Genomic DNA, 17179 nt, shown 5'->3' with positions numbered 1-17179 from the left:
TTATTATTATTATTGATAAAAGAAATATTTTTTTATAAGTTGGTGTGATAGTGGTCATTTTTTAATGAAAAGAGAGAATTACATGGATGTAGAGTGAATAGTGAATAATTACAAATTTAGTGATGTGGCATTTTGAAAGGAAGAGAGAATTTCATGGACACACCATTTTTACTCCAGTATACTTTAATTAATTAAATAAATATACCTACATTTAATTGAAATGTTAATTATAAGATTAAAATTAAACTACTAATTGTTTAAAAATTAAAATCAATTCCTTAAAAATTAAACTACAAAGTAATTAAAAATTAAAATTGAGTTGGGAAGTGAAAAAATTGGGTTAGGAAAAAATAAAAATTGGGTTGGAAATTTTGATTACTTGAATTACCTCTTTCCATTGTGGCATGCAAAAGAAATTGTTTTGAGATGTATAACTTGAGAGAGTTATATGAATGAATTAAGAGTGATATATGAATGAATTCAGAGTATTATGAAAAGTGTTTAAAAATTGTTGAAGACATGATATTTATAGGAAATAAAATTATAATTATAATTTTCTTTTATTTTGGGTGTTGCCCATGCCAATAGCCAAATGGCCATTCATTTCAGAGTGGGCGCCACACTGAAACGTCCTAGCAGGCGCATGTAACACACGTGCCCACTAGGTTAGACAATGAGACGCGCGTTTCATTGTTCTTTTTAAAAAAAAAAATTAAAAAAAAAATCTGCAAAAACTAGTGCATTGCAAAAGGATCACTTGCTCAAAATCTAATCTTTCCATTTGTGAAAAATCATTCCATTAATTGTTATCACTACAAAAAGCATTAAAACACCTTCTATTGGGATGCTCTAAGTTTGAATCATTTTCTAGTTTAATTAATGAGAGGCACCAATTTAATTACTTAAGTTAATAAATATATATGTAAATTCCCCACTTGAAATCCCCAAGTCCCAATAACAATATTTTTTTTTAGTACTAACAACATATAAAGCACTACAACAACATTTGAAACTTTAGCCCGCATGGGTAGCTCAACTGGTGACAAATGTGAAATTTGTCATGAGAGACCAATGATCAAGTCTCGTCAATGGCAGCGTGGGAGTAACCTCCCTTGTGCGCAGTGAGCAAAAACTGTGGGGTGGGTTGCGACGGTTATGTGTTATTTAGTATGCATTTATTCATTTTTTAATAATGTCGCTAAATTTCTTGCATCTCCCTCGTTGCTCGTGTTCGTGTTATTTAGTATGCATTTATTCATTTTTTTAATAATGTCGCTAAATTTCTTGCATCTCCCTCGTTGTTCGTGTTCGTTTGTTAAGTTTTTAATTTGGAGTGTTCGTGTTCGTTTGATAAGGTTTTTGAAAATCCTGTTCGTGTTCATTTGTTAAGCGTGCGTTAGTGTTTGTACTGTTAACGTTCGCGAACACGTTCACAAACATGTTTGTTAACATTAACGAACACGTTCACGAACATGTTCGTTCACGTTCATAAACACGTTCGTGAATGCTTAATAACCAAACATACGAACATGTTCATGATCACAATTCGTTCGTGAACTAGAAATAATATATGTTCACAAAAAATAACCAAACAAGTAACACAACTACAAAGAGAATACAAACAAATATTAAACAAACACAAACGAGTTTGTTCACGAACATTATTAAACGAACACTAAACGAGCTTGTTCGCGAACATTATTAAACGAACACAAACAAGCTTGTTCACGATCTCTTAGCAAACGAGCTTACAATTGTTCAGACTCTGTTCGTTTATAAACCGAGCTCTAAATTTTGTTTGTTAATATTCATTTACCCTAATAAACGAACATAAACGAACGCTTACTAAACACGAACACGAGTATTTTAGCGAAAGCTCTGTTCGCTAACACCCCCAATAGTGATCATCTTAAATTAAGAAACTGACTTTTAAGCTAACATCACGTACCTGTTGGTACTTTACGCAAGGCCGATTTTTAGATTTTATTTGGGTCTGTTTTAGTAAAGAAGAAGAAGAGGAAGAAGAAGGTGGTAAAATGTTGCTATGCGCAAAGAGAAGACAATAATAATAATGTGGTAAAACGCTGTTGTGTGCAAAGATTTTTTTAAAAAAGGTAAAAGGGTTTTTTTTTTTTTTTTTTAAGGAGAAGGTGTGCGTAAAGCAAAATGATGGAAAAATAGAAGTTGTGCGCAAAGCTAGAGCAGCAAACAAGATTTCAACCTCTAATCTCCAGTTAAAACGCTATAGTAATGCATTTCTACCATTTTCTCTATGAAGTTTTTTAAGATAAATTGTAATTTTATTTTATTTTAATTTAATGTCTTAACTAGCTAGATAAAAATTAAATATTAGGCCCTCTAAAATTTGAGACTCTGAGTTATTGCACAGCTTGCACAACCCAAAATCCGGCCTGACTGTCAAAGAAAACAACATCGCCAAAACATGAAAACTATCCACGTGCAACATGGTCTGCCCAGAATTGCCGTGATAAACGTACGGTTTTCCTCATCTTCATCACAACTGTGGTGCATGGGATATAAGAGGTGCTTTATCATTTTATGCGTTTTGTAGTGGTGCAATTTGAATACGGGTGGTGCATTGTGAGGTTTTCAATGCTGTTCTATTTTCAATTAGCCGTGTGCATTGCGTGGTGCATTTACTTGGTGTATATCCTCTAGTGGTGCATTTGCCATGTTTTTGGGTGTGGTGTTTAATACTCCTTCATAGTTTTAACTTTGCACTCTCACGTAGTCGTGTGTGTTGTTGCTCCATTGATATCCATTTTATTGCTTCTATAAGATAAAAATGCACATTTGCTTTGGGCTTGTAGATGGGGTTTTAATTTCTCATTAGGTGGTACAGGCATAATCGGCAAATTATATCGTGTACTGCGGTGCATAATTAATTATGCATCGAGCTTCAAAACGACGTCGTTTTGTTTAATGAATAGAAACGGCACCCGTTTCGCGCCATTCCGCAAAAAGTAATTCTGTTATTCAGTTTCATTTTGTATACGCTGCAATTTTAATTTAACACAACTACAGTTTCATTTCGATATATATAACTACAGTTTCATTCGATATTTATACACTCAAATATGTGAAAATGTTATTTAATTTTATTTTATATACACTATAGTTTCATTAAAACACAACTGCATGATTATTTCGATATAACTACAGCTTCATTGCACAATATACACCCAAATATGTAAAATGTTATTCAGTTTCATTTGACCACAACTACAATATCGTTTGGATATAACTGCAGTTTCATTTGATAATATATAAAATAATACGTGAGACAGTGTCGGTTTAGATACACTGTACTTTTAGTTGGTAATTAACACACACAAAACGCGCGTTTTGTTAACAGTAACGACGCGTCGTTTCTTTACTTAAAGAAACAGCACCGTTTTGACCGTACGTGCACCACGGTCCACGATATAACGACTGGGCATAATCACTGAGTGCTATCCGAGTTATCACGGCAATTTTTGAAAGTGAATCGTACGCTTAACCTTGGACATCAAACCTTTATTGCAACTTGCAAGTTGCATCTGTGCAAATATTGGCCTTGTAAAGTGTTACAGGCTGTACAAGGAGTTGGTTGGGGAGTACTCTAATGTAGGGGCCACTTTTGTTGAGTTCCGTACGTAATTTTAAACGCGATCTGCATGCTTATCTTGCGTGAGCCGATGCACAATTGGTGATAGATACATTCTTTAACAAATGGGAGGTGAACGACGAGTTTTATTTCGCTTATGAATTTTGGATCATGTGTGAGAACACTTTATGTGAAAAGGTAGTGGTAACGTTCTCAACGACTTCTTCGGTAATGTACAAACCAAATTCTATAAGTCCAATTGATGTAATTGACGAGACTTGCTGTGTTTGTGTGTGTATGAATATGTATGTATGTATATATATATATAACTCACGCACATTAAGCACAAAACTCACGCACATTAGGCACAAAACTCACGCACCTTAAGTACAAAACTCACGCATCTTAAGTATTACACACTCACGCACATTAAGCACAAACCTCACGCATCTTAAGCACCATTACTCACGCACATTAAGTACAAAACTCGCGCACATTAATCACCCGCACAACCGCACGGGAGCTTAAAAACACACACACACATTATATATATATATATATATATATATATATATATATATATATATATATATAAAGAGAGAGAGAAAGAGAAAGGTTCAAGTGCGACGGTGTTTTGCGATTCGACGTCACTAATAGTTCATCCAAGCCCAACCCTGGACAAGTGCTGGCTGGACCCTGGGCAGAAGAGGCCCACCACCCTCCCCCTTTCATATATACTCCGTACTATATATAGTTCCTATAATAATTTAGTATGAACTTATGTTAACTAATTGAAACTTAGTTGGTTGGTAGGGTCTATAGTTGTTATGCGTGAGGTTAAAGGATCATATCTTTGTAAATGTATCTTTACTTATGACTTTCCTCCTTACTCTAGCAAGTAGATGAATTTAAGGATATTTTTATTAGAGTGAATTCCATTTTTGGTCTTACTATTATAGTAGCGTTTCCAATTTTAGTCCATCATAATTTTTTTGCCACTTTATAATCACTATTATTGAATTTGTTCCACTTTTAGTCCCATCGTAAGTATTTTCATCAAGAGGCCGTGTAATCTAGGGATATTTTGACATTTCTTCTCATCCAAGACTATGTTTGACTAAAGAAATGAGAACATTAAACCTAAAACCTAAGAAACCTCGCCGGTCCATGTTGGAACGAACGAAACGATGTAGCTTTGGCTTCCCATTCTTGTTGCTCGAAGAGCCATCCTCGAATATCCGAGGAGGAGGACGAAGCGCCTGGATTAAAAGAGAAGAGACAAACATAAAAAGTTCAAAATACCCTTTGATTATACGGCCTCTTGACGGAAATATTAACGGTGGACTAAAAGTGGAACACATTCAATAATAGTGGTTGTAAAGTGGCAAAAAAAATTAAAGTGGACTGAAATTGGAAAAGCCCCTATAACAGTAGGACCAAAAATGGAGTTTACTCTTTTTATTATATAGTACGAAGTATTAAAATCGTAATTTATGAAACTTATTTATATTTTTAATTTATAACTTTGAGATTTTTTTATCTTTCTATAATTATAGTTTGATTTATAATATAGATTGATTTGTGATTCATATGAAATTTTGAATCTATTTTTATTCGAGTAATTTACTACTTATATTTAAAATATGTGTTATTTTTTGAATTTCATAATGAGTTATGTATATGTAATATATTTTTGTGATTTAGTTATGAAATATAATAAAAAGATAGCTTTTTTTTTTTTATGAATTATCTAGTCAATGTAGTTTAAAATTCTTATTGTGCGTCATCGTATTTAAATTAATCTAGAAAAATTTGAAATTGATCTAACTAAAAGAAAAAGTATTTATAAATATAATATCAATATAAAAGATGTGCGATTTATTATATCTTTTTTATTCAAACTATTTTATCCAATTAATTCTTTTTCATATTTTATTATGAATATCTTTTATCATGTTTAGAGTATTTTGATTTATTGCTCCCTATAATTAAGATTTTCTGCTACGCTCTTATCTGTAAGTTTGTTTTATAAATTTTTATTACAAATTATTTTATTATTTATTATAATAATAATGAGATTCTCTATAAGCTCATTTGGTTTTAAATTATTTATTCGTTTTTATAAACTATAACTAGTCTTCCCAAATCATTATTGTGTGGACCATGGTCCACACAAGTTGTATGGACCATATTTTGTTTACTGTAAAATAATGTACATTCAGTATAAAAATAATGTACATTCAGTACAAAAATAATGTACATTATATTCATGGGATGTACATTATTTTTATTCTGAGTGTACATTATATTGTATAATGTATATTCAGTACAAAAATAATGTACATCTAGTATATTAAAAATGTACTTTTTGTTAAGGTCCAAATAACATTGTGTGGACCATAGTCCATACAATAATTTACCCCAAATATTTATATTTTTTAAAATAAATAACAAATCCCTACTAATTAAAATCTATATGAAATGAAATTTATTTATTATAATAATCCAAAATATAATCTATATATATATAAAAGTAAAATCCTCCTATGTAAACAAAATATGGTCCATACAACTTGTGTACTGAATGTACATTATTTTACAGTAAACAAAATATGGTCCATACAACTTGTGTGGACCATGGTCCACACAATAATGATTTGGGAAGACTAGTTATCTATATATATATAAAAGTAAAATCCTCCTATGTAATTTTCCCGCTCAAACTTTTATAGTCAAATTAATGAAATATTTTATTGGTCAAATTAATAAAACTTATTTGGTAAGCAAATGTAAAATGGAAATCTATATATATATATAAAAGTAAAATCCTCCTATGTAATTTTCCCGCTCAAACTTTTATAGTCAAATTAATGAAATATTTTATTGGTCAAATTAATAAAACTTATTTGGTAAGCAAATGTAAAATGGAAATGTTATAAAAGCTATTAATTGGTAATATTATGCAATACCAATATACCATTGTGAAATCCAGTCAATATAAATTGAAAAAAGGAAACTGATATTATTAATTGATTGAAAATATAAAAGGATTCTAATGAAAAAAGGAAACAGAAATTAGGCAAATTGATTGAAAATATAAAAAGAAATTAATTCTCACATTCTCTATCTCTACCTATAAATACAATGGATTAGTGACTAGAAAAATTATAACTCTTCCTTTTTGTACTGGGGTGAGTTATGTATTGCGTCTTTCATTTTCCAATGGCATAATTCTTAATTTATGTTCTTATTTCTTTTCTGCATCTTTTGCAAATATTGCAGGATATAAATATAGAGACAATTGAAATGGTTCTGAACAACTATTTACATGCATTAAGGAGAGTTGATGACTTCCAACACCACGTGTGCCCACGTTGTAGAAGGTACGCACAATAACTGGATAAACTACAATGATGTTAAGCATTGGCAATTACAACGAATTTATAAATTTACATGTAATATGCATTATTATTATACAATAGTTGACACTACATTTATTTTTTAAAATTATTTCTCTTTTATTTTTTTATATATTTATTTTAAAAATAATATAATTGTCTAATTGTTGTAGCAGGAGTCACAACGAAATTGTTGGTAGTCAACTTCATCCTACACTCATTTGGAATAGAATCAATGTTAGAGTGCTCCGTGTTGTTCATCTTCCAGAGGCAAAGAGGTTTTGAAACAATAAACTCTATAGAGTGTGTAGTCCATGATAAAGATGTTTTTTTTTTTTTTTTTTTTTTTTTTTTTTTTTTTTTTTTTTTTTTTTTTTTTTTGGTACTATGATCGTAATTTTAATAGTTTGTATTTCAAAACTTTTAGTTTATGCATATGGTTGTTTTAAAACATTTTTTTTTTACACTACAAATTCATGGTACTTTTCTACATGTGCATATTCTTTGAAAGAATGTGATTCAAATAATGATGGATATGTTAATAGCTCTAAAGATTGTATAGTTATTCCAACATTCAACTTCACTTATAATTTTATATTTTGTTATTGTTATGTAATAGGCATTTCTCACTTCTCAATAAGATCAAATATGTTTTTGGTTTTGAGAATTTTGGGTAATATTTACCTTAATTTACTACTACTCTGCACTATTCTTTGAAATTTTCGAAATAAAATCACACAGACTTTTATAAATCATTTACGAAATAGAATCAAATTTACGGATGTGGTTACATTTTTGCTAATTTTTTGTTAAGAGTTTTCCAATTTGTATAATTTAACAATTTAATCATTTTTAATTTATATATAACTTAATAAAGCTTATTCTATAACCAAGTATTTTGTAATATTTACAGTGTGTATATATATGTGTGTGTGTGTGACCTCAAGATCAAAATAAATTATAAAACAATTTATGTATAAAAATTTTCGCTCCTTATAATAAAATAATTCAATAAAGGTTTATATATAAGAAAATTACCCATAATATTTACCTTTTAAGTATAATTTATCAATTTAATTACTTTTTATTTGATAAAGATTATTTTCTAACCAAACAATTGGTAATATTTACGATTTATTGAACCAACCTTCATATTTCCGGTCAAATGAGTACACAAGACGAAATATGTTCATTGCGCTAAATCTTAATATTAATTGAGTTGCCAAATTGTATATTGCATAAGAATTATTCATACCATAATATGAATTGTAACCAATTTAATAAATCAAAATATTAACAAGTATGTATGGCAATATTATTTCATATGAACGTGTATATATATATAAAGTAAAATCATCCTACATCATTTTCACGTCCAAACTCGTGTACTAAATTAATTAAATATTTTATATTTTTAGTCAAATAATTAATAAATCTTATTTGGTAAGCATATGTTTAATGTAAATTAATTAAAATGTATTAATTGGTAATATTGCATAATTATGGTATTGTAAATGTATTAATTGCTAATCAATTTATAGTAACGTGAATATTATGTATGGGAATAACAGATGAAACACGGATTTGGAAAACGAAAGTGAAATTATGCAAATTGAAAAAGGAAACGTATATTATTAATGGACTGAAAATTATAAAAATCCCTAATTGACTGAATAGAAAAAGAAATGGAAAATGAAACTTATATTATTAATTTATAATTCTCACATTCTCTACCTATAAATTGGTGACAAAAAAATGGAGAGATTTTTTTTTTTTTTAACCAGAAATTTCAGTTGCTATGTTTTTTCGGATACAAATTTATAATTATAAATTTATATTAATAAATAATTATTTAAGACAAGTATAATTTATTTTATATTGTGGACACATTATTTTTAATAATTTTGGTTTAATAATATTATACCTTAATTATAAAAATTATACCTGATAATCTTAGTATTAAATGTCATACAATAATTACCATAAACAATGTTTAACAATTGACAAATTCTATTAGGCAATAAAAATTACTATTATAAAATTTTTTGTAATATGGACACATTATTTTTAATTATTTCGATTTAATAATATTATATCTTATTTATAAAAATTTGAAGTAATACATTTAGTACTATTGAATATTGATTGACTAAAAATTATCTTAATTATTAAGGTAATTAATAGGTATTTAGCTTTAAAAAAATTCAAATATATTAATTATACATAGTAGTATGAAATCAATTAGTAGGACAGTTATATTATGTAATCTAATTAATAATTTACTTTTTAAAATTATATCCTCTTTTCAATAATTATATATATATACTTAATGTATAATATTATTGGCATAAAATAAATTATACTTACATTAATATATAATTAATTTTTAATATTAATGGTAATTATTCTAATAATTTTCTTTCCTTCTTTCGTGTAATTATTATGATAATTTTATGGTAATGTGTTTAAATATTGGAAGAGAACAAATATTAGAATTAATATAATTAATGAAATTATTTTGGTAATTGCCACAATATTTATTAATTATAATTAATATAATTATTGAAAAAAAATATAATATTTCTTCCCTAAAAATATTTGTGACAATTTCATTAAGTTATAATTAATAAAATATGAAATATAATTAAAGAAATGAAAGTATAAAATTAACAAAATATGAATATTTATAATTTTACATACAATTATACACTATAATAATCATACAATATTTAAATGCTACATTTTAAATTTCTAAATGTAATTTTTTAATTATAAATCTATCAATATAAATTATAATTATTGAAATTATATTATAGAATTTTTCTATATACATATTAATAAATATTATGTGTATATACAATGTATTATACAATCATATAAGGAAATGCGTCCGATTAGAGTTTAAATTTATTCATACAAAATTTAGAATTTACATTTTTTTTTATTGATTTCGAAGTACAATTCTCTTAGTTAGTATTCATATTTTTAGAATTATAACATATATGAAATACAATTAGGAATAAATAAACTTAATTATGTGAATTTTTCAATAAATTTATCTAAATATGTACATGATTAGAGATTATATTAACCATACAAAATTTAAATTTAAATTTTGTATGTTATGAAAATAGATACTTGACCAAATATATAAAAATCCAACTATATTATTATATTGTACATTATAATATATTTTCATTGTTTTCTATTTTTAATTTTAAATTCATAAAAAAAATCCGTGCAACGCACGGGTAAAACACAATCGTTATACCCAGCACCACGACGCGCGCAGCACTGTGCGTCCTGCGCCTCCCAAAACGACGTTGTTTTGGGAGGCGCGGAAGGGGGTTGACGTTATTATGTGTATTTATTTATATCATTATGTGTATTTATTTATACAATTATGTGTATTTTTTTATACAGTTATGTATTGCATCAGGACGCACGATGCAATGCGCACCCTGGTGCATGATATAAATTGCCGGTAAAACACTATATTTTTAAAAATACAATTTGATAAATATCATAAATTAATTAGTACAATATCATTTCTGTTTATAATAATTAAAGAAAAAATAAATAATTCAAATATGTGAACCAATGATTTCAAAATAAAATTAATATATAGTTACAAATAAATATAGCATTATTAGATGTACTTTAATTAGTTTTAATTTTCTTAATGAAATGACTTTTCTTTATCAATTTTTTATGGTAGACTAAGGGAGTGTGTGGGCTGCTGGAAAATATTTTAAAAATAAAAATACTTACTAATAAAAAATAATTTTAAAATATGTTTTAACCCCTCATAACATGTGTAAATCTTATATTTTTTTAAAAATACAATTTGATAAATATCATAAATTAATTAGTATAGTATCATTTTTGTTTATAATAATTAACGAAAAAATAAATAATTCAAATATGTGAACCAATGATTTCAAAATGAAATTAATATACAGTTACAAATAAATATAGCATGATTAGATTTAATTTAATTAGTTTTAATTTTCTTAATGAAATGACTTTTCTTTATCCATAGTGTTTGGATTGCTGGAAAATCTATAATCTATAATATAATTAAAAACAAAATTCTATTTACTTGATTTCCCGCTCAAACAATAGTAAATAGTAAAGGTAAATTAAAAAACGAACAGAAATATTTCACAATAATTCTCTACATCATCATCAATTAAAAATGGAACAAAAATGAGGTAAATTGGAAAATAAATGAATATTAATAATTGACTGAAAATTAAAAATGAAAAAAAAGAAACAGAAATTAGGTTAAGTGGAAAAGAAATGAATATTAATAATTAACTGAAAATTAAAAATGATCCATAATTGACTAAAATTGAAAAGAAAATTGTCAGATTATTGCAATTTAATTTTCACAATAATATTACATAGTAGAATAAATCAAAACACAATTATATCATAAATCTTTCACAATTTTAAGCAATGGAACAGAAATTAAAAATGGAACGAAAATATTTCAATAATAATATTCTACATCATCAAGTAAAAGTAAATAAAAAATGAAAAGGAAATATTTCAATAATAATATTCTACACCATTAATAGTAAAGACATATTTTAAACAACAGTAAAGGTAAACTAAAAATGGAACGGAAATATTTCAATAAAAATATTCTACATCATCAATTAAAAATGGTTCGGATAGGTAAAAATATCACTGCATCTGATATTCTAATTGACCAATTGACTGAGAATAAAAAGAATAATTGCCTGAAAATAAATCTGATATTACTAATTGACTGAAATTATAAAAGGAAATGAATATTAATAATTGACTACAAATAAAAAATGATCCATAATTGAAATGAAAAAATAAATTGACAGATCATTGCATTTTAATTAAAAAATGAAACAGAAATTAAAAATTGGACGGAAATATTTCAATAATAATATTCTACATCATCAATAGTAAATACATATTTTAAACAATAGTAAAAGTAAATTAAAAATACAAAGAAAATATTTCAATAAAAATATTCTACATCATCAATTAAAACTGGAACAGAAATTAGGTAAAAATATCAATACATCTAATATTCTAATTGACTAATTGACTAAAAATAAAAAAGAATAATTGACTGAAAATGAATTTGATATTACTAATTGACTGAAAATATAAAAGGATTACTAATTGACTGAAATTCTACCATTATATATTTTTACCCGAGTCACTCATCCTTTCGGACTAAAGGTGTTAGCTCTAGACGAAGATAGACAAGATTGTGTTGTTACTATCAATGTTGTCTACAAAGAGGTTTCAATAGTATGTAAATACAATCTGTGATATTATGTTTTTTTAAATGGCAAAATTGCTATATATCTAGACAAAAAATATATTTTCCATACAAATAAATTAGGATATCAATTCATTTTTATAACTGAGTTGCTAGAGAACGAGCACATTTGATTAATTTATAAAAGTACTGAACAATGATAAATAAAATCTCCAAAGTTACAGCACCGCATGTGTACATTTACATATTAGCTATTAATTTGAGCAATTAATAACATAAAAACACATAAATGATCTAAACCATACTTTCAATTGCACTATATAATCTTTGATGTTCTAATTTAAATAATTATATATCGATCCAAATATTCTTAGTATATTACAACAAATTCATTCCGTGCATCACACGGGCGCAAATACTAGTGTGTACAAATATTATTATCATTACAGAATATAAGAAACTATATGGTAGATACATGTGCATGGTAACAATAATGGAAAAGATAATGGAAGTTATAACATTGAGGTATTTTTGTCCTAAAATTATATAGTACAACTATAAAAGCACAATGTACAAAATTATTAGCATTAAAAACATGGACATAAATGAGGGATATAATTTTGATTAAGACTTATTATGTTTTTAGATTCTTTATTTATGAAAGCAATGATGCGGTTATTGATTATTTTGAATTTAAGAATGAATCTAGAATTCTTCCATTTTGAACCCCAACCCTAAGGGCCCCCACACACCCCGAAATGCATCTAGAATTGTTTTCATGTGTAAGTATACTAGTTAAAAACTTGTGAATCTTATTTAAAGTTATTTGACATTACTATTTTTAACTTATTTATTTAAATTTTAGTTATAAAAATATATATTAATTTAATATAGGGCCCATTTTTGTTGTTATGCCCTGGGTCTACAAAATGATAAGACCGGCCTTGAGTTCATCAAATATACATCATCTAACATTATGAAAATACACCACAAAAACACACACAAATTAGGTACACATCACCAAAAGCACACCATTATGTGTGATTAAAAACACCATACAGTGTTCAGAAATACACCATGGGAGATGGTGAGTTATATGGTGTATTTTTTTGGGTCTGTTGTGTACTTTTTTTTTTTTTTTTTTTTTTTTTTTTTTTTTCTTTTTGCATTTCATTGTGATGTGTTTCCCTTACACTGTTGGTGCATGTTGTTAACACTATTGGTGTATTCTGAAATTCCGCCGCACCTAAAGCCCTCGCCACATTTGAACTTTTTCATATATATATATATATATATATATATATATATATATATATATATATATATATATATATATATATATATATATATATATATATATATATATATATATATATATATAGGGGCACGATCTCGTGCGAATGGCCGCCCAGGTGCGAAATGCCAACCAATCAGCGCACGCTACGTGTCCTACTTTCACCTACAAGTGCGCCTACTTTCACCTACAAGTGCGCCTAGTCTCACCTATAAGTGAATGTAATTTTGCCTTGTTAACATTCATTGATCAGGTGCACCTACTTTCACCTTCAAGTGCACCTACTTTCACTTACAAGTGCACCTAGTTATAACTATATATGCACCTAAATCTGGATACGTGGCGCGCGCTTATTAGTTCACATTTTTGCACTTAGGCGCACCATTCGCACCAGAAGCCAACTCTCTCTCTCTCTCTCTCTCTCTCTCTCTCTCTCTCTCTATATATATATATATATATATATATATATATATATATATATATATATATATATATATATAATTGCACTCTGGTGCGAATGGAGCGCCTAGATGCGAATATGCGAATGCATGATATCTGTCCATGTGTTCAGATCAAATGGATGAGAAACACTGATTTCAAAAAAAAAATGTGATGGCATTTTCGTAAATAATTGAACATCAAAGTGCAAGTAAAATGTATTACAAATGCATGTAAAATGTATTATAGGTGCAAGTAAAATTTACACTGAGGGTTATATATAAGTAGTTGCACCTAGGTGCATGAATGTTTGCGGGTGATTTTCACGGGTACTACTACCTGCAAGAACAAAAACGATGCCAAACAGAACGAACTAACTCAGATCAATGAATGTTAACAAGGCAAAATTACATGCACTTGCAGGCGAAAGTCGGTGCACTTATAGGTGAAAATATGTGCACCCGATCAATAAATGCATGCAAAAACTACATGCACTTGCAGGCGAAAGTAGGTGCACTTGTAAGTGAAAGTAGGTATACCCGATCAATGAATGCTGACACGTGACGCGCGTTGATTGGTTCGCATTTCTTTCTTGGGCACCTATCCGCATCTGAACGCGACCATATATATATATATATATATATATATATATATATATATATATATATATATATATATATATACACACACACACACAAACACACCAAGTTTCGTCAATTACATCAATTGGACTTATAGAATTTTGTTTGTACATTACAAAAGAAGCCGTTGAGGACGTTACCACTACCTTTTCACATAAAGTGTTCTCACATATGATCCAAAATTCATAAGCGAAATAAAACTCGTCGTTCACCTCCCATTTGTTAAAGAATGTATCTATCACCAATTGTGCATCGGCTCCCGCAAGATCAGCATGCAGATCGCGTTTAAATTACGTACGGAACTCAACAAAAGTGGCCCCTACATTAGAGTACTCCCCAACGAACTCCTTGTACAGCCTGTAACACTTTACAAGGCCAATATTTTTTATTTTATTTTTTATTTTTAATAAATTTATTTAAAATTTTTAAATTTTTTAAGACTTGATAATTATAAATTATTTAATACTTTAATAGTTAATACTAAAATATTAAATATTAACCTAAAATACATCTAGAGTTTGAACAATTTGGGGTTATTTTGCTCAAAACGATGTTGTTTTGAGTGAAATAACTCATTTAAAAAAGAATGGACCAATAGTTAATTGGCCGACTAGGCGACCTAGTTGGTGTTTAGGCGGCCTAGACGGTGCCTAGTCGGCCTAGTCGCTGCCTAGGAGACTTAGTCGGCGCCTAGGAGGTCTAGACGGCACTTAGGCGGCCTAGTTAGTCGCCTAGCCGGCCAGGCGCCTAGACCACTGATTATGGTGATACGCTAGGCGGCCGGCCAGCGCCTAGCTGTGACACCCCGTAAATCCAAACTCTAATTTAGGATTAATTAGAGAATTAATCCTAGTCTTATTGTTAATTTATTCCTAAAATCCTGAAAATTCAATAGTCGGAGGACTAGAATTTGACTAGTCAATCCAAGTCAAAGAGTTGTACCTTATGCCTAGTGAGTTGTTCCCTTGTCTCCTTATTCTTCCAAATTTAGTAAGGGCAAAAGGGGTCTTTCTACCTAAAGTTTGTGCTCCAAGCTAACCAAGCATCATCCCTTCATTTCATCCACCAACACTCTAAACACAAAACCTCTACCTTCTCTCTAAGAATTTGGTAGCTTCTTCTCCAAGCCAAAATTTGGGCATCTTAGATCCTACAAGTTGGCTTCCAAGATTCATACTTTCCTAATCTTGAGCATAGGGGAGGGTAAGATCCTTGATCTCTTGGTGTTTTTAGCATCCTTTTAGATGTCTTTTTCTAAAAATAGAATCTTTGTTGTCTTTTGGTATGTTTATGAAGTTGGTGTTGAAGAAGAGCTTTAGGAGAAGCTTTTAAGGGGGAGAAAGTGAAGTTCTAGGCTACAAAGGTAACCCATGCTTTACAAAATCTATTTTCTTACTTATATGATGATTTCTTGGCTTCTACTTGTGATTCTTGTGTTGAAATGTGAGATTTGATGCATTGTCTTGTGGTAATGCATGTCTAGAGCTTGTTATTAGGGTTATTGTATGCCATTGCTTGGCTATTTCTTGGGTTCAAGTCATATTGTTGTATTGTGTGAGATTTTGGGTGTTTTGGACTTGTTGAAAATCCCCGAAGGGATTATTTTGGGTTTAGGTTGGTACCCGCGGGCGGAACGGCGGGCAGGGAACTACCCGCCGCCCCACCCGCGGGGTACAAGTGTGTGGGCATTGGTACCCGCGGGCGGAACCACGGGCGGAGGTCCATCCGTGGCCCCACCCGCGGGGAACACGTTTGAAGGTGTGCGAGGATTTGTTCCCCGTGATTCTTTTTACTCGGTATTGATGTTTTGACCTCCTGATGTTGTTTTATTGGGCTATTTGAGTGTTTTCTTGATGTTTCGTACGTCTAAAACGGTGTGATAGGAATCCATGTAGGATTTTGTGTCTTGAATCGTGCTAAGTGTCCAACTTTGTGATTCGTTGGACTATGGTGAGTCTTGTATGTTCTATGGAACTACTTTTGGTTTACCCGTTTGATAAGCATGCTAGTTTGATGTTGAAATGCTAGTGTGTGGGGTTTGTCCTTTCCTTGTGAGATTGGCAACTTGTGTTGACCATCGATTTGGTGTCGGATTGTGATCCTTCCTTGTTGAGTATGATTTCATATCTTTGTTGTGATCCATTGATTGATTCCTGTGATATGAAAACGTATGTAGTCGTTGTACCTTGACTGCACGATTAAGGTTATGGGGCCTTAATCTTCAAGGTACTGATGCGGTCCTCGTGTGGCCATGATTCAAATTGGTGGTGTGACCTGAGCGTAGGCTCATATGTAGGTGGTTGTGTGAATGAAATGAATAGTACCCTCGTGTACTCATATGTAGGTGGTTTTGTTGAGGTTGTTGGAGGGAGGACGACGGTCCTCGGCTGTATAAGGTTGGACTCAGAAGTACAGGGTGGCACTCGGAGGTAATGGTTGGAACTGTAATAATGCCGGGGGTAGCCATAAGGTTGGAACAGGGCATAAGGTTGGAACCGTGTGAATCTTGTGACATGTAGTTGTCACTGT

The sequence above is a fragment of the Ipomoea nil genome, unplaced genomic scaffold (assembly GCF_001879475.1).
Source record: "Ipomoea nil cultivar Tokyo-kokei standard unplaced genomic scaffold, Asagao_1.1 scaffold0268, whole genome shotgun sequence".
Classification (NCBI taxonomy): domain Eukaryota; kingdom Viridiplantae; phylum Streptophyta; class Magnoliopsida; order Solanales; family Convolvulaceae; genus Ipomoea; species Ipomoea nil.
This window is presented reverse-complemented; position numbering follows the sequence as displayed.